Source organism: Mytilus galloprovincialis, chromosome 2 (assembly GCF_965363235.1).
Source record: "Mytilus galloprovincialis chromosome 2, xbMytGall1.hap1.1, whole genome shotgun sequence".
Lineage (NCBI taxonomy): Eukaryota > Metazoa > Mollusca > Bivalvia > Mytilida > Mytilidae > Mytilus > Mytilus galloprovincialis.
The window spans coordinates 97520875-97542876 of record NC_134839.1 but is presented as its reverse complement, the minus strand read 5'-3'; the positions used below and the strand labels follow the sequence as shown (position 1 = coordinate 97542876).

The 22002-nt window shown below is 33.6% G+C and overlaps 1 pseudogene; it reads right to left on the bottom strand.

Annotated features, from left to right (window-relative positions):
- Positions 1 to 11036: 11036 nt before the first annotated feature.
- Positions 11037 to 17946, bottom strand: LOC143065031 (uncharacterized; annotated as a pseudogene).
- Positions 17947 to 22002: the final 4056 nt, after the last annotated feature.

The following is a 22002-nucleotide window of genomic DNA, read 5'->3' as shown; positions in this document are numbered from 1 at the left end:
CTAATGTTACATTGACATACATGAACATAGAATAAACAGTGAGGAACACGTGTAAGTTTAAAGGAAATCATGTAATAGAATATAAACTGACTGTTACAAAAGTGGAAGGTTTTTGTATGCCGTTGATTTTGATGATCAACAGGTAGCTGTTCAGTGCCGTCGAGTAGAGGACCCTTCCTCACAGTAGGTCCTCTGTGTTTCTTTGCCTATCCCAAGCCCAGGACGAATGAGCTTTTTTATCAGTTGGTGTCCGTCGTCTGTTAGTTATTTGTTCATACTTTGATCTGCTTGATTACTACTGAATAGAATGAAACCAAAGATGACAAAGATGTTCTTTACAAGGTAACCACCGATTATTCGAATATTCTTAGCAATTCTAATTGCTTAAATTAGGAAAACTTATCAATAAAATCTGACTCAATTAAAACCGAATTTGATATAATTGTTCCTGTGAAAGGCTACCACAAGAATACGTTTTGTTTCTTTGATACCGATAAAATAATACAGCCAGCAAAAGTCGAATTTGAATTGATAACATGGGATATCGCATTTTGTTCCAGATGTAATAAAGTAAAATGAAGAAAATCAATGAACCAATGGCCAAACTAACGAGACAGATATACTCTTTACAATGTCTCCTCTGTGCCTAAATATTATCCTTTCTAATTCTGATTGGTTTAACTTTAGAAATACATGTATGTTCAATTATACATTTGAACCAATAAAAAGGGCTCCCACAAGACTCCGTCTTGTTTTTCTGATACCGATCAAAATAATATAGTGTAAATAAAAGAACCATATGTCGTAGTCCGCATTTAGTCTGCTAGGAAGAACGAATTATTACGACAGCAAAACAATTACAACAGTAAAAAAAGTGAAAAATGTTTATGTTTAATTTGATTGGACAACCAGTAAGTTATTACCGGTTTAAAAAAGAGGGACGAAAGCTACAAAAGGGACAGTCAAACTCATAAATCTAAAACAAACTGACAACGCCATGGCTAAAAATGAAAAAGACAAACAAACAACAGCACACACGACACAACATAGAAAACTAAAGAATAAACAACACGAACCCAACCAAAAAACTAGGGGTGATCTCAGATGCTCCGGAAGGGTAAGCAGATCCTGCTCCACATGCGGCACCCGTCGTGTTGCTTATGTGATAACAAGTCCGGTAAATAGTCTAATTCGGTAGGTCACATTCATGAAAGGGAAGGGGATTGTAGTTACGACGTAAGGAACATATCCGATATCATTTGTGAAACGGTTATTCCATAACGGTCAACCAACTCGTGATGGCGTCCGTGAAATTTACGAAGGGATGATTTCAACTTCACCATTTGGAACTCTTGGTTTAATAGCTTCCTTGTGAGCAGCAATCCTCTATCAAGAAAATCATGATAGGAAATGCAAGCACGGGAATATCGTATCAATTGGGAGATATATACCCCGTATGCAGGTGCTTCTGGAATGTTGCTACTTCGAAATGGAAAGTTCACAATTGGAAAGCTGAAATCATCTCTTTTGTCGTAAAGTTTTGTTTTCAACCGACCCTCATTGTCAATTTCTAGATGTAAGTCAAGATATGAGGCCGACTTAACTGTATCTGTAGTATCCTTTATCTCTAGCTCGATTGGATAGATGCGTTCCACATAGTCACCAAATTTTGAATTATATAGTAAAAGAACATCATCTATATAGCGAAAAGTAGAGTTAAAGGATATTTCTAACTTCTTATCTTTCTTCCTAGGAAGTTCCTGCATGAAGTCAGCCTCATAATAATAAAGAAACAAGTCGGCAAGTAGAGGGGCACAGTTTGTTCCAATTGGAATGCCGACAGTCTGTTGAAAAACACGTCCTCCGAACGTAACAAATATGTTGTCAATCAAGAAATCAAGCATCTTGATAATATCAGTTAATATATAATATATAATTAATTATATTTAAGTTATATCAATCAAGATAACTTCATGCTAGAATTTTAGCGCTAGAATTATAGTATTATAGTCTATAATTGTAATTCGAGGTTCGCCTATCCGACAGTACAGTTTTGTTTCCCACCGACCTACCCCTTTTAAGACTTAAAGGGGCACTAGCTGTCAAATTCATGTTCACCGATTCTAATCAAATTCTCATATTAGATTTATAACAATGTAAAACATTTATCCATACTATTAAACGTCTAAATAAAACAATAAACAAGGCACAGGCATGAAAATACGAAGCTTCGTTTCGTGTGTATTTGAGTCTAGACGCCATCTAATTATTTTTCGAGTTGACCTTTTTAGTTATCCGATGAAATATAAGCGATGTAAACATAAATATAGATATAAATAAATTAAGCAAACACGTGCTGTTGAATTATTCTAGGCTCATATTACAGATAAAAAATAAATGTTTATTGTCGTTTTTACCTGTACTAGAATGTTTATTTGTGGATCGAATCAGTCAATCAAATGATTTACCTTTGTTTCACTTTCAATGTTGACTTTCTCTTCCTTTAAATAACTTTACACATACAATTCACGTGCTATCCATCACTTGCAAGTGAATAATTCATTCATAATCAATGTTGTTTTATTTTGCTTATTTTGACAAAATTGAACCTTATTGGCTACTAAAAATGAATTATTATTTCACTATTTGTATTCAATTACTGATTGAGCCAAAAAAATAATATATTAGGTTTTTCATATTTCTCGTAGCTAGTGCCCCTTTAGTCTGGAGTATATACTAAATTTAGTCCTGGTATCTATGATGAGTCTATTAAAGTAAATAGTTTATATGATACATATATGTATTACTGTAAAGATTTTTTTCTTCAACTTATAGAAATTTTTTCTATTGTAGATTGTGTTTATATGTGATGGCAGCGATCGATGACAGCAAATTGGACATTTGATTATTGTTTCTAATAAAATAAGCTTTCTGTGCTGTCGGGGCGAGCTGATAACCAAATAACGGTGTTGAGTTTTACTTTATAAATGCTCATGTTCGTTTAAAGTTTTGAATAAGAACATTAAACGTTTATCTTGTAAAATTCTGCATCTAAAAACTTCTGACTGAAACTACTTTTACACGTTTATAGTAACAGTAGTCTCAGTTTACGATGAAAAATACAATAGTATAGCTGTCTCAATACGTTTAATAAAGGCAACAGTAATATACCGCTGTTCAATTTACAGCGGTATACTTTAAAAATATACTAAATCCATTTGTTTGTAATTTTGTTGCACACAATATTCACCAGTTTTAGCAACTAAGTCCATGATCTTCAAGAAATTACCACATACCTCTGTTGGGTTGAATTTCTCCTCAATATTTCTGATACTGGTTTTCAGTTCCAAGTTAAGTTCCGTTATCGTCAGTAGCTGTGAACTTTATCTTGGAGGTATTAACTTCAATAGAACTATGCCGCTCGATAAAGGGAACAAAATTATCAACATAGCGTATTTACTCTCGTATCTGCCTTTATCTTACTGTAAACTAGGTATATGTTAACATTTATTAGTCTTTTTCGTGTGAAATTAAAAAGATGACAAAATACATCATAAAAATCATAAAATGTCAATTCATTGAAGTTCTATGTAAATCCGATGTAAGGTGTCAATTTCATCATCGTAATGTATATTAATAAAGATACATGGAGTTATTTCCAAGACAAACATTCATCATTTATATTTTCCGATAGTCAGTTATTTTAACCTTATGTAATTATGAGTAATCTAAACTAATTTCCGTATAAATGTATATATTATTTCCTGTAAATTTACATCAAATTCATGCACATAACTAGTTATATTGATACAACTGGTATCGTTGTTACTTTGATTGATCGAGTTAAGATTGAAAACTGAATGAAAAAAGTGTATTTAATTATTTTTCTAACCATAATAACTACACTTATGTGTTTATAATATCCCAGGTATAAATGCCAAATGAACACTTGCTTAAAAAAATTATATTTTTAACTTTTCCATTTCGAAGTAAAAAAAAAAATTCTATAAGGATCGAAATATTTATATCAGGACATTCTCTCTATATATAAGGAGATCTGGTATGATGCAAATGAGACGTCTATCTACCAGTGGCGATAGAACGATAGTATAAAGAGCTGTAGGGCATTGGACGACCTTCGACGATTAGTAAATCCCATACCGTAAGTTATCAAATGCACTGGCATAACAAAATAGGTAAACAATAAAAAAAAGAAAAACAACAACATGATTTACAAGGTATCCACCGACTATTCGAATATTCTTAGCAATTCTAATTGCTTATATTAGGAAAACTTATCAATAAAATCTGACTCAATTAAAACCGAATTTGATATAATTGTTCCTGTGAAAGGCTACCACAAGAATACGTTTTGTTTCTTTGATACCGATAAAATAATACAGCCAGCAAAAGTCGAATTTGAATTGATAACATGGGATATCGCATTTTGTTCCAGAAGTAATAAAGTAAAATGAAAAAAATCAATGAACCAATGGCCAAACTAACAAGACAGATATACTCTTTACAATGTCTCCTCTGTGCCTAAATATTACCCTTTCTAATTCTGATTGGTTTAACTTTAGAAATACATGTATGTTCAATTATACATTTGAACCAATAAAAAGGGCTCCCACAAGACTCTGTCTTGTTTTTCTGATACCGATCAAAAAAAATATAGTGTAAATAAAAGAACCATAAGTCGTAATCTGCATTTAGTCTGCTAGGAAGAACGAATTATTACGACAGCAAAACAATTACAACAGTAAAAAAAGTGAAAAATGTTTATGTTTAATTTGATTGGACAATCAGTAAGTTATTACCGGTTTAAAAAAGAGGGACGAAAGATACATAAGGGACAGTCAAACTCATAAATCTAAAACAAACTGACAACGCCATGGCTAAAAATGAAAAAGACAAACAAACAACAGCACACACGACACAACATAGAAAACTAAAGAATAAACAACACGAACCCAACCAAAAAACTAGGGGTGATCTCAGGTGCTCCGGAAGGGTAAGCAGATCCTGCTCCACATGCGGCACCCGTCGTGTTGCTTATGTGATAACAAGTCCGGTAAATAGTCTAATTCGGTAGGTCACATTCATGAAAGGGAAGGGGATTGTAGTTACGACGTAAGGAACATATCCGATATAATTTGTGAAACGGTTATTCCATAACGGTCAACCAACTCGTGATGGCGTCCGTAAAATTTACGAAGGGATGATTTCAACTTCACCATTTGAAACTCTTGGTTTAATAGCTTCCTTGTGAGCAGCAACCCTCTATCAAGAAAATCATGATAGGAAATGCAAGCACGGGAATATCGTATCAATTGGGAGATATATACCCATGCAGGTGCTTCTGGAATGTTGCTACTTCGAAATGGAAAGTTCACAATTGGAAAGCTGAAATCATCTCCTTTGTCGTAAAGTTTTGTTTTCAACCGACCCTCATTGTCAATTTCTAGATGTAAGTCAAGATATGAGGCCGACTTAACTGTATCTGTAGCATCCTTTATCTCTAGCTCGATTGGATAGAAGCGTTCCACATAGTTACCAAATTTTGAATTATATAGTGAAAGAACATCATCTATATAGCGAAAAGTAGAGTTAAAGGATATTTCTAACTTCTTATCTTTCTTCCTAAGAAGTTCCTGCATGAAGTCAGCCTCATAATAATAAAGAAACAAGTCGGCAAGTAGAGGGGCACAGTTTGTTCCAATTGGAATGCCGACAGTCTGTTGAAAAACACGTCCTCCGAACGTAACAAATATGTTATCAATCAAGAAATCAAGCATCTTGATAATATCAGTTAATATATAATATATAATTAATTATATTTAAGTTATATCAATCAAGATAAATTCATGCTAGAATTTTAGCGCTAGAATTATAGTATTATAGTCTATAATTGTAATTCGAGGTTCGCCTATCCGACAGTACAGTTTTGTTTCCCACCGACCTACCCCTTTTGAGACTTAAAGGGGCACTAGCTGTCAAATTCATGTTCACCGATTCTAATCAAATTCTCATATTAGATTTATAACAATGTAAAACATTTATCCATACTATTAAACGTCTAAATAAAACAATAAACAAGGCACAGGCATGAAAATACGTAGCTTCGTTTCGAGTGTATTTGAGTCTAGACGCCATCTAATTATTTTTCGAGTTGACCTTTTTAGTTATCCGATGACCATATAAGCGATATAAACATAAATATAGATATAAATAAATTAAGCAAACACGTGCTGTTGAATTATTCTAGGTTCATATTACAGATAAAAAATAAATGTTTATTGTCGTTTTTACCTGTACTAGAATGTTTATTTGTGGATCGAATCAGTCAATCAAATGATTTACCTTTGTTTCACTTTCAATGTTGACTTTCTCTTCCTTTGAATAACTTTACACATACAATTCACGTGCTATCCATCTCAAGCTAAGGGGTTAAATTAAAGTTCACATGAATACGGATTCACAACAAACGAAAAAACAAATAAGACAGAAAGCAACAAATGAAAACCTATGAATTACGGGCTCCTGCACTTGGCAATGCACACAAATAATAAGGTGGGATTTAGTATGTATGGGGTCGCGAACTACTCTCCCTAACCTGGGACAGTGGTGTAACAGTATAACAATCAGTTGGAAAGGCATGAATAGTCAGATAAGCACTATACACTCAAAACACTCTGACAAAATACACAAAAAGACATAGTACCTGTTTAAGTGCAAGGTCAGTTACTGAACGCAAGTACATAACCAATTCCATCCAATATAAAAATCACATGTCTCAGACGAATTAAATTTTAAACTGCACTAGTGCAATGGTTTTTATGAAAATATAAGACGTTTGAAAAAGCATGGGTTTTTGCAACGCAAAAATATATAAGTATCAGGATGTAGGATAAAAGTTGTTCATTGATATGTTTCTTACCTTTATTGAACATTTGTTTATCTTCAGATATGGTTAATATTAGTGTTGTTTATATAAAAAAAGAAGATGTGGTATGATTGTCAATGAGATAACTCTCCACAAGAGACCGAAATGACACAAAAATTAACAACTATAGGTTACCGTACGGCCTTAAACAATGAGCAAAGCCCATACCGCATAGTCAGCTATATTGGTTTATAATTGTTGCATTGAAGTGTATACCATGTCTCTTTAAATTCATAATCTTTCGCGTTTTCGGTGTGACATAATTATAAATCAGAAGTTCTTTTTAATGACATTCAGTTCCAGTTAAATTGCAAGAGTAAAATATTAAACAAATAGGCAAACTCGATTAAATAATTTAACATTTGTTTTGCAAAATGACTTATGTATATAGACTTCCGTGTAAAGTGATTACTGAAATTCATTTTTACATCTTCCCGTGATAATTGTTGGCTGATTGTACTTGAGCTTAGACTTTAGTGATTTCGATGTCATAATTCTGATTTGTGATAAGACACTTGATTGATGGTTTCATAATGATTTCAAGAAATGATCAAAGCACAATTAATATAAATGAAAATGTTGATTTGAAAAACTCTAAGGCAATAATGAATTGTTGGCCGTGGTGACTTGTACTTTATGCCTAAGCCGGAGAAGGAGATACGTATAAATATTGTAAAGTTTTCTCTAAAATCTGATACCGATCGATAATTTAAAAAAAAGAAGCTTGAAAATTGTTTTTAAAAACTGCATTGAGTACTAGCTTTCTATCTTAACCATAAAAACTTATATAGTACGGAATATCTATATGTCGTCAAAAAGAAAAGTAGTAACAGTTTTGCATAAAGTAAAGTCAAAGATCAATTGCTTGGTGTCAATATATCAACTTTGCCTGCATATAGGATATACATTTCCCAACTTATTCGGTATTTTAGAGCATTCAGCAACTACTCAGACTTTGTAAAACGTCACAAGTGTCTGAACAGAATGTTGATGAACCAGGAGTATGTCAAAGAACGTCTAATCCTTGTTCTAAAAAAGTTCATCGGAAGGTACCAAGAACTTGTTGATAAATATTCGGTATCCACTTCACAAATTATACAAAGTCTTGGTCTTGAATTATAGATACTAGGTACTGACGTTGTTTATCATCTTAATAACTTGTTATAGTATTCTTTTATTTGTCTTTAAAATAGTACTTTTACTGTTTAGGTTTTTTTTTTTGCCGGTATCCATTTGACGTGGTTCGGTACTTATACATCCCGGTATTGTATTATTGTTCTATAATAATTTTTGTATTCTTGTCTTTCATTTTTGCTAATATGCTTTGTCTGTATGTTTTTTGTGTTTCTTTTTTATATATGACGTAGCTCTGTACTTAAACATCCCGCCATTGTTTTATTGGTCTATTATAAATTCTGTATTCTTGTCTTTCATTTTTGCTAATATGCTTTGTCTATATGCCGTTTTGTGTTTCTTTCTAACATATGAAGTGGCTCTGTACTTATACATCCCGTCATTGTGTTAGTTTGCCATAGTTGATGTTAATATATTGGTTTGTTTTAGAATAATTAAGATAGTAACACATTATTGACTGCTGCACCCCTATTATTGACATTTTTTACTTATTATGTCAAAAGAACAACAACAACAAATGTAGTCAGGAAAAAGTCATCATTAAGGTTTAAATGATAAAATGTCTATGCATATACAATATAATTGCCTGTTCATAGAGTGATGAGAACTTTCTGAACTTTAAGTGTAAATAAGTCACTGTTTAAACAAAAACGGACTGTATGATTCCATCCCATCATTCATGGTAACTTGTAACTGTACGTCTCGTATATAAATCTGAAACGTAGCATACATCATTGTTTGGATACAAGATTTTAAGATCTCTGGTGATATACTGTGACATCAAACTGACATATGAGGTGACAAAATTAAATGAACGTGAAGTTCGTAGGCAAATTATCCCATCGCTGCACAGGCTTATTTATGCTATATCGCAGGTTTAGGCATTACAGTTTGGATTATTTTATATCTATTGCTGTACACGTCATTTTCCTAACCAATGCTTTTTATGAATACAAATAAAATAGATTGAGAAAACCATAATTTCGTCTGCAATCATTCTTACGACTGGTGATAATAAAACGCAGTTCTGTCGAAATTTACATGACTGAGGGTATTAAAATAGGAGATTCTTTGACATACTTCCAATACATTAGTTCCTGTGAAATAAAAAAGCAGTGAAGTCGAGAAATCACGAGACTAATTAATTTCAATCATTGAAATATGTCGATTTAAATGTTATTCAAAGTACTCCTCAGTTGTTCAAAGTATTGCGAAACATGGAATTGAATATACTAGAATGACTTATGATGCACTCTTATTGTTATTCAATGTTATTCAAAATGCAATCGTTTTGGTTTGAAATATTCAGTAATGTATATCTGGTATAAAATCAAGGATTGACTAAGGTATAGAAATATGTCTTCCGGCTGTAAAATATGTGATACAGAGGAATGGGGTCCCTCATGTCGGGAAAGAACTATTACATCAACTCTGAGAGAGTCTGTTAGTAACAATATGCAAATCAAAGATTTTGTCCTTTTCTTACATCTGTTTTAAATATAAGTTCAATTTTTTAACTTTTCGCCAGGTGGCTCACTTTGCAGCGCTAAGCTATACACTAATTAGTGTTTATTTGTTTTCGTCCTGAAGATGCATGTAATATTTTGACACTGAATATAAAATTAAATCGATTTTTTGCAAATTCGATGAAATAAAAGATGATCTAAAAGATTAAAAGTGGCATGCTCCGCTTACGGTAGGAAGGACATAATGCTTTCTGGTCTGTGTATCTGTCCGTTTGTCCATTCTGTATCAGGTTAAAGTTTTTTGGTTTGAAGAGGTTCCTGTAAAAGTAGTTGACATGAGATATTCGTTCGACTGTACTTCCTTAAATTTGTTTCCTCGATAAAACATGTACCACTTGACAGCATTGTTTAACTCTTTCAAAGAATTTTAATGATATAATGTTATTTTGTACCTTCTATTTCATTCGTCGCGTTCGATTATTTTTTGCGCTTATTTTGAGGCATGATATGTTATATTCTACACTACAGTTCATATAAATTTTTTAAAATTCTGTTTGATCGATTTTATACTTAGCAAACGAAATAAGTTGATTTATTAAACAGGAAATGCGAACCTTTTTCGAGCACCGTACGTTCAACACCAGTTTTTGGTTGGGTTCGTTTTGTTTAATCCTTTGTTTTCTAAATTACCGATTTTGATGACGCCTTCGTAGCTTTATAGTTTTGGTTGTAATTCTGTGTATCTGTTTACTTCTTATTCACAGGTATTTTCAAATTGTTGAAATTAATTTTCGATTTTCTTTAGATAATTGTTTAATCAGTAAACAATGATTTTACCATGTCTTCACATTAATCCTTACACCCCTTAAATTATTTTGTCGGTCAGTTTAAAATCAGCAGATTTGGAACAGCTCTTTTCACAGTAAAACATAAAATTGAAAAAACTTGATATTTATAGCCTGATGATCATGAAATAGCTATAGGGTACTGAACTTGGTGTTGCACTTCCGGTTGCTTATTTTTTTTTTCGATACAAATCTATATAAATAGGCCGAGTCAGTCAGTCTTACATTGAAAGTTTACTTTGTACTGACTAAAATACATTGATAACTTCAATCACGAAAACGCATGCATTATGACTTTTATTTCAAATATACAAAATGAAGCATTCCATTATATTTAAGTGATAGATTTGACTATTATAGTCACTCTGTTGAAAAAATGGCCTTGACAACAAGTGTACCATCTTGTTTACCCATTCCCACCCACTCAAACCAATTAGAATAACGGTGAAATGATCCAAATACTTTAGACTTTGTTTTCTGTAATTCCGCTTCTCGAAATACAAAATTTGTCACTGAGACACACCAATTTTGGTTAGTTTTGTCGTTTCCATATTGTTCAAACACTACTGAAAGTCCAATAGAGTCGATGTCTTTCATATTGATACTGTATGATGTATCCTTTGTTAAGTTCCAGGTTTCCGTCATATTTAAGATTGGAACATCGACAGTTTTGTTTATTAAAGGATTGTACCATTAACTAATTGGCATTTTGGTTTTGCTGTCAAGGAATATTCCGTTGGTGAAAATCTGTATTTGTGCTTCTCCGCTGGATGATGCACTTCTGGTAGTAGTATTTGCCTGACTTTGCCGGTGCAAGTGCTGCCTTGTAGCGGCATTAGCCTGCTCTTTTTCGAAATCTACAAGGGTGTCTTTAACGTGCAAGAGATATGGCTCTCTCTTAACACGGGTCAGCCATTTATCGTCCCCTTCCGACGGACTATCATCGTTTCCTCAAGACCATACTCGCAAATGGTGTCAAGGGAGAGCCGAAAATTCAGTCCCTGAAATTTTCATCCCAGACGGGAATCGAACCAGGAACCTTTGTGTTAGTAGTCTAGATGTATTGATTGTTGTCCATTTATTTGTGTTAAAACAGACGCATTAAAATCTACGCGAAAGGTAGAGCGATATAGGCATCTTAAAATTTTGTTATCTACATATGGTTCAACAATTGAGACATTGACCGAAACGTTTACTTGTGGTATAATTTTATCAGGTAATTTGTTATGTCGACGATTATCAATTATCTTTTTAAAAGCGGACCACGACGTCTCGTTAGGGACCTCAAACGTTTTTTGGAGCCTTTAAAAACAGTTTTGTACTTTGTAGAAACAATATCAATTATGTCTTTTGGCACACAGGAAAGTACATTCAGACATTTCTATGATAATGCGCTATAAAATAAAGATCCTTTTGTTGGGCCCATTTCCATCCACGGCAGAAATTGACAATGACGTGACCATGTTACAGTGTTTGGAACATTTAGTTTTGAAGCATTGGTGATATCGGTCATGTTAACGAAATATGTAAACAGCTTTGCGGCATCATATATCTTTCCGGCTGAATATACTGGGTATATGTTAGGATCCAGTACATTTGGATACTTTAAGATGTAATTATTGTCATACACTGCTAATTCATTTGAAATGAAAAAAAAAGATGAGTAATCGCCATTTCTAGTCAATTTTGCATTAACGGGATCATTAGCGACAGGAAAAACCTCATTTGTAAGGTTATTGAATGGGTTTTCGAACACTGTTTTTATTTTTCTGGTATGAATATCACGATATACTACAAATTTACGCGACAATGACTGATAACTTCCGTCTGGTAATGGTACCTTTCTGTTTATGTTATATCCCTCAAATAAAAACAACATCTGTAGCGTCCCTTTGTCCAATCTGCCGTATATACTTCATTTAAAATGCGTCACAACTGTTCCGTTACTGTCTATGGAACCAATAACCTTAGTGAAATCTTTAACTGATGATGGTGGAGAAGTTTTGGTATTAGACTGCATTAAAAACGTGGAAGCCCTTTGAACCATTCCCAGGATAACGACTAATACGAGTATCATTTTCACAGTGGATAACCTGTAACAAAAACATCGAAAGCTAAAGAACACATTAGTAGATTGAATTTCGTTAATTTTCAATAATTTCGTAAAATCAGCACGTCTTACGTAAACTAGTATAACTTGCTGCTGAAAAAACAAGGATGATTAGTGTTTACTTTTTTGTTTGTTTATAAGTTGACGTTAATTGGCAATTCTTAAACTCCAAAGTATAATTCAATCGCCTAATAAAAGATCGCATGGTGTACATTAATTTGGATATTATTTGTCAAATTCGGCAGGGAGAATAATTTCTACAAATGCTACCGTTCAGTGAAGAATCCTATCATTTTTTTTTTCTTTGTTAAACATTTCTTTTCAAATGTAACATCTTAGAGAATTCGAAAATAAATATAAACAAGCTGTACAGAAATACATAATTTCCAAAGCATGTAAATTTTCGAAAAATATTTCAGAAATTAGTCAATACAAGCAATTGTCTGATTTTGATTATTATTCTTTATAAATTGTAAAGAAGTATAGACAAAATAACTGTATCAAAATCTGCAAATAAAAGTAGACTCCGACAAGATTGAAAGTAAATGCATGATACTTGTAAATAGAAAAAAGAACAATTGTCATGTAGAAATGACATTTATGACTCAATTTGTTGTTCAATTATGTAATCATGTTTTTTTTAAATTTAATTTTAAACAATGATGAATCATAAATATGTAAAACAAAACGAAATATATGAAGGTCATCATGTTAAATTCGGTTAACTACACATGTGACTATTATCCCGCAAAGCCACCTACACGGGTGTCATTCGGTTTATCGAGAGAAATGATCGTGAAAGAATATCCAACGGCGGTCAAGTATTGAGAGACGATCGCGAAAGTTCTGGTAACGGATCGTGAAAGACATTTAATGTATATTCTAGTTCAAAATCTTTGAAAAAATCGCTTCATTTCCAAAACGCGGAACAAATCCGAACAAAAAAATATGTCTGTCAAAATGGTTTAACTTCCTCGACATAACTGTGAAAGAAGATAAAAAAAAATATGAAGTACTTTTTGAAAAAACACAAAAGGCGCAATGCGTGTCTATGAAATTAATTACAAATAACACGCTTTTTGTACCTATAATGGTCATATTTCAGAATATCATGATATATTTGAAATTTAATCTTTGGTGTATCTGATAGTACAGTAAAATTATAGTAAGTTCTTTCATTAAAAGCGGTAATTTGTTTATGAAAACCTTGAATTTGTTGAATTTCCACCAAACTTGATCGTGAAACATTAGGCAACGTATTATTTCGATCGTGAAAGAAAATGCGTGACCAGACTTAATACTAGTAATCAGAAATCAGTATTTTTTTACCATTTGATAAATCTGCAAGTGGTTGAAGCCTGTTACTATTTTGATAAGGATGAACATTACAGCTATTATCTTTTTTCTATTAAACACTTTACCTCGAAAGTTTAAAAAAAAACAACAACTAATAACGTGTTTAAATAAGTGAGCAAGATTCAGCTCTGTGAATCAGTCTAGTGCACTTCAGGCAGACCGACTCTAGTAAGCTAATAATATGGATATGCAACGTTTAAACCAAAATGTTATCCGTCAAACAAAAAAATCATAGCAAAAACAGCAGATTTTATGTGTAATTTGGAATTGAACGATAACCAACATTTTGTAATGTCTTGTTTGCTTTACTTATGATAGTATATTTGTTGAACGTCTATAATATCAAGGGTTTTACTAGAAGTGTCAAAGGCGCTTAAGATTGTCAATGTTTCATAAAAAAGGTCAAGGTCAGATAAACCATGCCATACAGATCTCTACAAATATCCCGTACACCAAATAAATTTGTTCCGATCCTTACAGTACCTTAGAAACTGACACATGTATAAGTTATGCTCAAGCCAATTAATTCGGAACAAAAGGTCAAAGTATATGAACCCTGACCGACAGCCAGACATAGACATCTTACTATCATTCAATAAATCAAACACAATTGAAGTCATCATGGTCATGGAAACATGCAGACAGACATGTACACCATACACGAAACACCTTGTCGCTTTAGTAACAGGTATATATTCAAAAGGCCAAACAACATAAAACAAACATTGCCGAATGATGCATGATAATGAGTTCAATGTTAGTTGAAACCTTGCACAAGTCGAAAATGTACACCTTACAATCATAACAACAGACAGTTATCCTAAAGCTTAACGAATCCTCGATACGGACTTGACCACTAAAATGAATCTTCATCCATGAAATGAGGCAAATTCAGGGTCAGGTGAATCCTGTCTGACGGACATGTAGTTTATAGGATCCAATATACAAAATGTGGGTATCCTATAACTCGTGATAAGTGAGTACTTCACATGACAATATAAAGCTTCATCCTACAATCATCCATCTATTTTACAAACAACATGTTCACAAATGCCCAAATAATAATTTTAATGTATTTGCGCGTCTGGCGTACTAAATTATAATCCTAGTACATTTGATAACTATTTACACCACTGGTTCGATGACTTTGCTGGTGGACGTTTCGTAGAATTTTACCAATGTATCAGAACTGCTTGGTTTCTTTTAACGGATACCGCATTAATATTGTTGTGGGTGTACTCCAAAACCTTAAAATGTCACAAACAATAAAAAGCAAATATTTGAAAAGTCGAATTTCTTATTTGCTATTAGATTGAACAACATTAAAAGATACTGTAGGAATCTAAACCTTGCTATTTCTTTAATAACAATTGGTAATAACTTAACTATCTCATTAATTTCTCCATCATCTTCACAATATTCGTGTGTTGCTTCGGTAACGTTATCTGCATCTTCAACCTCTTCCATTTGCTCAACTTCACTGGATTGTTTTTTTTTTCGGCGTTTTGTCACCCATTATCTTTTCTTATTGCCGTAGTTGTTATTTCTTTTTCTTTTCATTTTCTAAAAATATTAATATTTGAAATGCTTAAACCTATTGAGGATGTTGACCTATCTAGCCTTTCTCAATACCAATAACAAATATCAATTGCCATATAATGGAAGAATAATTTGAACGTCTTCGTAGCATCAGATCTTTCACGATCCTTTTCACGATCTTCAAAATGCGGTACGTGATCTTTCACGATCCAAAAAATCAATTTTGTGTAAATAGTTCTTTATTTACCAAGTTTCAGATTATATTTATACAAAATAACTATGAGAACCGTTTAATTAATTTAAATATAATACCCTTATTCTGATAAAAGTAGTTTATCTAGTCGTATTTGTGAAACAAGAGTGCACACACTGGAATGTCTCGCCTTTACTAATCATTGATATTGATAGTCCTAATAATAAAGCTTTATTACAACTGTCACATAAACTTAACATAAACCAAGAAAACTAAACATTGACCTTTGAACCATGAAAATGAGGTCAAGGTCAGATGAACCATGCCAGGCAGTTATCCAGGCAAATATAGTTATCCTATTACTTATAATAAGAGAGTATTTAACATTACAAAAAATCTTAACTTTTTTTTCAAGTAGTCACTGAACCATGAAAATGAGGTCAAGGACATTGGACATGTGACTGACGGAAACTTTGTAACATGAGGCATCCATACACAAAGTATGAAGCATCCAGGTCTCCCACCTTCTAAAATATAAAGCTTTTAAGAAGTGAGCTAACACCGCCGCCGCCGCCGGATCACTATCCCTATGTCGAGCTTTCTGCGACAAAAGTCGCAGGCTCGACAAAAATCGTGTTTGTTTACATTTTTTATGTCAATTAAATGTCGAGAAGCAATCTGCCTTTTGTCGTTTTGTAATAACTATGTACTTTTGAAACTGGATATTCTCACATACTGATCATAATGTTGAACCATTTTGACAGACAGTTTTATTTTGTCGTAAATGTGTCTGTGTAATTAATTAAATTAGAATATTTACTGACCTTTCATATGTCTTCTCGATTAAATGTCTTTCACGATCCGTTACTAGAACTTTCACGGTCGTCTCTCAATACTTGACCGTCGTTGGATATTCTTTCACGATCATTTCTCTCGATAAACCGAATGACACCCGTGACCTAAGTCAGATAAGAGGTGTTCCAAATTATACGACAATAAAACAACCAAAAAAAGAAAGAGATAACTGCTATACAAGCAATCCAATGAGATAAATATCAAAAAGAAGATCATGATTCCCAATGAGACAACTGTCCACAAGAGACCAAAATGACACAGACATTAACAACTATAGGTCACCGTACGGCCTTCAACAATGAGCAAAGCCCATACCGCATAGTCAGCTATAAAAGGCCCGATAAGACAATGTAAAACAATTCAAATTTATATTCGTTTTTAGTTATGTCGGCCATGACTGTCGAACGGTCGTGTTTCATTACAAGACTTTTAACATTGGTCGTAAATTGGTATATATAAGATGACACATGTACAAGTCGGTTCAAGATATACCTGATTTCTGTGAAGTTAAAATAAGGGTCAATATTTCCCTCAGTTTTAGTTTGTAACCTGGATTTAGTTTTTTTTCTATCAATTTATGAGTTTCGAACAGCGGTATACTACTGTTGCCTTTATTTAGAAAGATGTGGTGAAAGTTGAAAAATTTGGTTGAATATCTATATATGTTTTGAATGTTTTGAATTGGTGTTCTGTATTTTCAGGAGATAGTTTTTTTGTTGAAGTTTTCAATGCGTGTTGCCTAATTCAATGAGTCTAGCAATATGGTTAATGTATATACATGCGATACATATGTGTATGTATATGTGTATGTTCAAAGAAATAATTTATTTAAAAACAAAACTGAACTGAACTCAAATTTAATTGATTGAAAATAAAATACTTACCTTACGCCACTTTATAACTAGTACTGTTGTGGTAATAAGCTGAAAAGGATTAGTTCTTTTACAGATATGTCACGATGTCAGACTATAAAGTGTTAGATAATATTTGTATATTATTCCAGGTTAAAGTCCTGAATGCCGAGATAGAGTGAGAGTCAAAGAATGATAACTACAACAGGCCAATGACATGGAGCTGTTGAACTACAACGATAACATAATAACAGCTTTATTCTATATATTTAAGCATGTGCTTTCTGTGGGGAGAGCTAGGGAGAAGATACCAAAAGGATATTTAAATTTATAAAATGTATAACCTATATAAATAGTATGAAAGCTTATAAGCGACCGTTTTGGACATGGACCACCCTTTTCTATTCCCTTTTTATGATATTTTAATTTTTTTTTTTTTTACTTTTTTCAAACATATATTCAGTCATTTAATGTTTTCTTGTTCCTGTCTATACCATATTGCAATAGAAGTAGTTAATATATGCTGCCCTCAACGCTGAAAATTGAATTAGAAGGGCAGTATAAAAGAGTGACGAAAGATACCAAAGGGACAGTCAAACTCATAAATCTAAAACAAACTGACAACGCCATGGCTAAAAATGAAAAAAAGACAAACAAACAACAGCACACATGACACAACATAGAAAACTAGGATTTTTGTGGGTAAAATCCTTGATCATGAAATATTTACACTTACCTGCCTCCTTAACTAATTGCAATTTCCCTCTACTTCCCCATACGTTCGTCGAGTTTTTTAATATAAATACGGTAACACTTCCAGTTATCTCCCTTGCGTAACTCTTCAGTTTCTCGAGACCAATATTAAGTAATTCCTCGAGAAGGGAGGAGGACGGGTGAGGCAGGTAAGTGTAGATATTTCATGAACAAGGATTTTACCCACAAAAATCCTAGTTCACTTCAATATTTCCACTTACCTGCCTCCTTAACTAATTGCAAAAGAATTTGCAGCCCTACTAAAGGAGGTGGGAAAGGAATTAAATAAGGAATTAAAAAATAATATTCACCTATTTCTGTCTTCCTCTCTTGAAAGAATCCAAAATTGCTGACTTGGCAAAAATGGACTGGTGGTCTGGAACATCCTTCAAATAGAATGAAGTGAAAGTAGTTTCAGATGTCCAGCAGTGGCGGATCCAGGGGGGGTTCCGGGGGTGCGTACCCCCCCTTTATTTTTGCCGATCAATGCATTTGTATCGGGACATATGTTTTGCACCCCCCCCCCTTTGCCCTGGGTGCCCTGGGTTAGCACCCCCCCCCCCCTTTCGAAAATTCCTGCATCCGCCCCTGTCCAGTGAGCTGCTTTTAAAATTTCTTCAGCTGATACACCACAAAATAAAGCCCATGAAGTAGAGAGTCTTCTTGTATAATGTGCTCTTACTGTTTTTAAAGTGTCTTTATCTGTTTTTTCATATGCATATCGCACTGTATTAAAAATCCATCTTGCAATAGAATCCTTTGAAGCTTCTTTATGATGGTTTTTTGATAAGTAACAAACAGTCTGTTTGATTTCCTTATAGATTTTGTTCTATTTATGTAAATCCTTAATGCACGGCAAGGGCATAGTTTCAAATCCTCAGAATCAGTTGCATAAGAATTAAATGAAGGAATGAATAATGGATCCCAAGGCCTATTCAAAGTCTGTGTTTTTGCAAGAAACTGCATATTTGGTAATAGTTTAATTCCATTTTTTTCAAATCTAAAATGTCCATCATCTAATGATAAGCTATGAATTTCACTAACTCTACTGGCTGATGCAATAGCTACTAGAAAAGCTGTTTTGAATGTTAAAAACTTTAATTCAATTGAATCTAAAGGTTCAAAAGGATGTTTTGTTAGCATCAATAAAACTAAAGGTAAATTCCAATTTGGGGTCAATTGACGAATTGGTGGATTCATATTAAATAATCCTTTAATCAATGATGATAACTCAGAACTGTTTGAAATTTCTAATCCATTATTATGAATCAATGCTATGGCTGACTTGTAACCTGTAATAGTCTGTGGTTTGCATTTTCTTACAGTAGAAAGATATAACAAAAAATCTGCTACTTCTGGTATAGTTGAAGAAGTGGAATTGATATTTTGTTCTTTACACCAACTGTCATATATTCTGAGTCTTGCATCATACACTGTTTGAGTAGATGCTTTTCTGGCATTTGCCATAATTTCTGCAGTTTTTTTAGAAAATCCTTTTGACTTATGGCGCAATTTGATAATTTCCATGCCACAAGATTCAATGTTTCTGGACTCTGATGAAATATTTGTATTCGATTGTGAATTTGTGAAAGCAGATCTGGCAGAAGTGGTAGTTTTATTGGAATATCTATCAGTAGATCTAACATCTGAGGATACCAAGATTGTCTTGGCCACATTGGTGGTATTAGAAGAACAACTGTCTTTTCTTCTCGAATCTTTTGTAATATCCGAGGAACAAGGATTGGAGGAGAAAATGCATATGCATACATGCCGCTCCAATTTACAGTTAGAGCATCTACTTGAAATGCTGCTATGTCTGGCATCGGAGAGCAATAAACTGCTAACTTTTTGTTCTGAGCTGTTGCAAACAGATCTATACTTGGAGTTCCCAGTCTCTGAAATATCATATTTACTATCATATTGTTGAGTGTCCACTCTGTCATCTTGAAAAGATTTTCCCCCCTCGAAAGAGCATCTGCTAGTAGATTTATCTTTCCCGGAATGTGAACTGCACGGATAGTTACTTTGTTCTGAATACACCATTGGTAAAGGTCCCAAGTTAGGTAACACAGTTCTGGCGAATGGGTTCCGCCCTGCTTGTTGATATAACTTATCACTGTTGTATTGTCCGACCTTATCAAAATATTCATGTCTTTCACGATCTGTACAGCTTCTTGAAGAGCTAACTGTACAGCCTTCAAATCCAACCAATTTATATGTTTTAGTTGATAAGACTTTGGCCATATTCCTGATGTCTGCCAAGTTCCTAGATGAGCTCCCCATCCTAGTTCTGAGGCATCTGTGATCAATGTCAACTGAATTGTCGGCTCCTGTAAAGGCATTCCTTTGAAAATATTTGTCCGATTTGTCCACCATCTTAAATGTACTGTCAAGCTCATTCGTACAGGAATAAACTGATTCAATGGTTGGATGTTTGGCCTCCATAGTGTTAACAAATAAAGTTGGATTGGCCTCATATGTAATCTTCCCATGGGTATTAGGTAAATGCATGAAGCCATCAGACCTAGTAATTTTAAAATTACTACTGCTTGAATCTGTTGACTGTTTAGTAATGCATGTATTATTTCCAAAATACTTTGAAATCTTGTCTCTGTTGGTGTAACTATCATTTTCTCTAGATTGAAAAGGGCTCCCAAGTATTCTATATGTTGGGTTGGTATTAAGTTTGACTTTTTCTGATTTACTATAAGTCCCAAATCTTGAACTAGACGGAGTACAAAATGCATTTGCTTTACAAGAGCTGTTCTGTCTGAATTGCTGATCAGCCAATCGTCTAGATACATGAAAATCTGAATCATTAACTTTCGTAGGTATGCTGCTAATACAGCCATGATCTTTGTAAACACTCTTGGGGCAGATTTGAGCCCGAATGGCATTGCTCGAAATTGGTAGCTCTGACCTAGAAATCGGAATCTCAGGAATTGTTTGTAATCTTTGTGAATTGGGATATGAAAATATGCATCTGCTAGTAAATCCAAAGTTACTGCATAGTCTCCCTTTTCTAAAGCTTTCATAATTGAACGGAGTGTTTCCATCTTGAAATGATGAGGCACTACTATTTGGTTTAGAGGTTTCAGATTGAGAATCGGTCGCAGACCTTGTCGTTTTGGAACTACGAAAACTGTGCTGTAATAACCCAAGTTTTCTTGCCCAACAGGAACATGTTCTATAACATTTTTTTCTAATAAAACACTTATTTCTGTTAAAATTACCGACTCGTGAATACCATATCTTGGAACACTTGTCTCTTTTATGTTTAAACATGGATGACTCATAAACTCCAGTTTTAGTCCTTCCAGTAAAGTTTCTAAAACATATTGATCTCCTGTGATCTTTGTCCACTTCCTGTGAAACATTAGCAAACGTGCCCCTACCTGGGGACTTATATTTACAGTTTGTACAAGGTTCTTTGAACTTATTTACTTGGAGCTGGGAAACCCTTTGGGCTCCCAGCTGCTTTCCGAAAAAAAATTTCCTTTCCTTGAAAAATTTCCTGGACGAAAATTATCTTTGTTGGAGTAAGTGTTAGTTCTGGCAACTTTAGCTCCACTTTCAGAATTTTCAGAATAGTCACCTTTCCTCTTTCTGTTAAAGACATTTACCGGAGTGCGATCATCTCTAGACTTGTTAAAGTTCTTGCTATAACTACCAGTATTATTATAAACATTTTGGGTTTCTCTAGCATCCCGTAAATTTTCTGCTGATGTATGCAGTGTGTCAAAGTATTTTCCATTAAAAAGTTGACTGCCAAAAACGGGCAACTTTAACATCTTCTTTTCTGTCAACTTACTAATAAAGTTAAACATTTTTCAGAAAAAGTTTTCTTCTACTTAATACTGAATTTGCCATGATTCTGCCTGATAAATCAGCCATACTTCTAAAGCAATTAATTAATGCTTTACGTCCTTCAATTCTATCATCTTCACAAGTTGC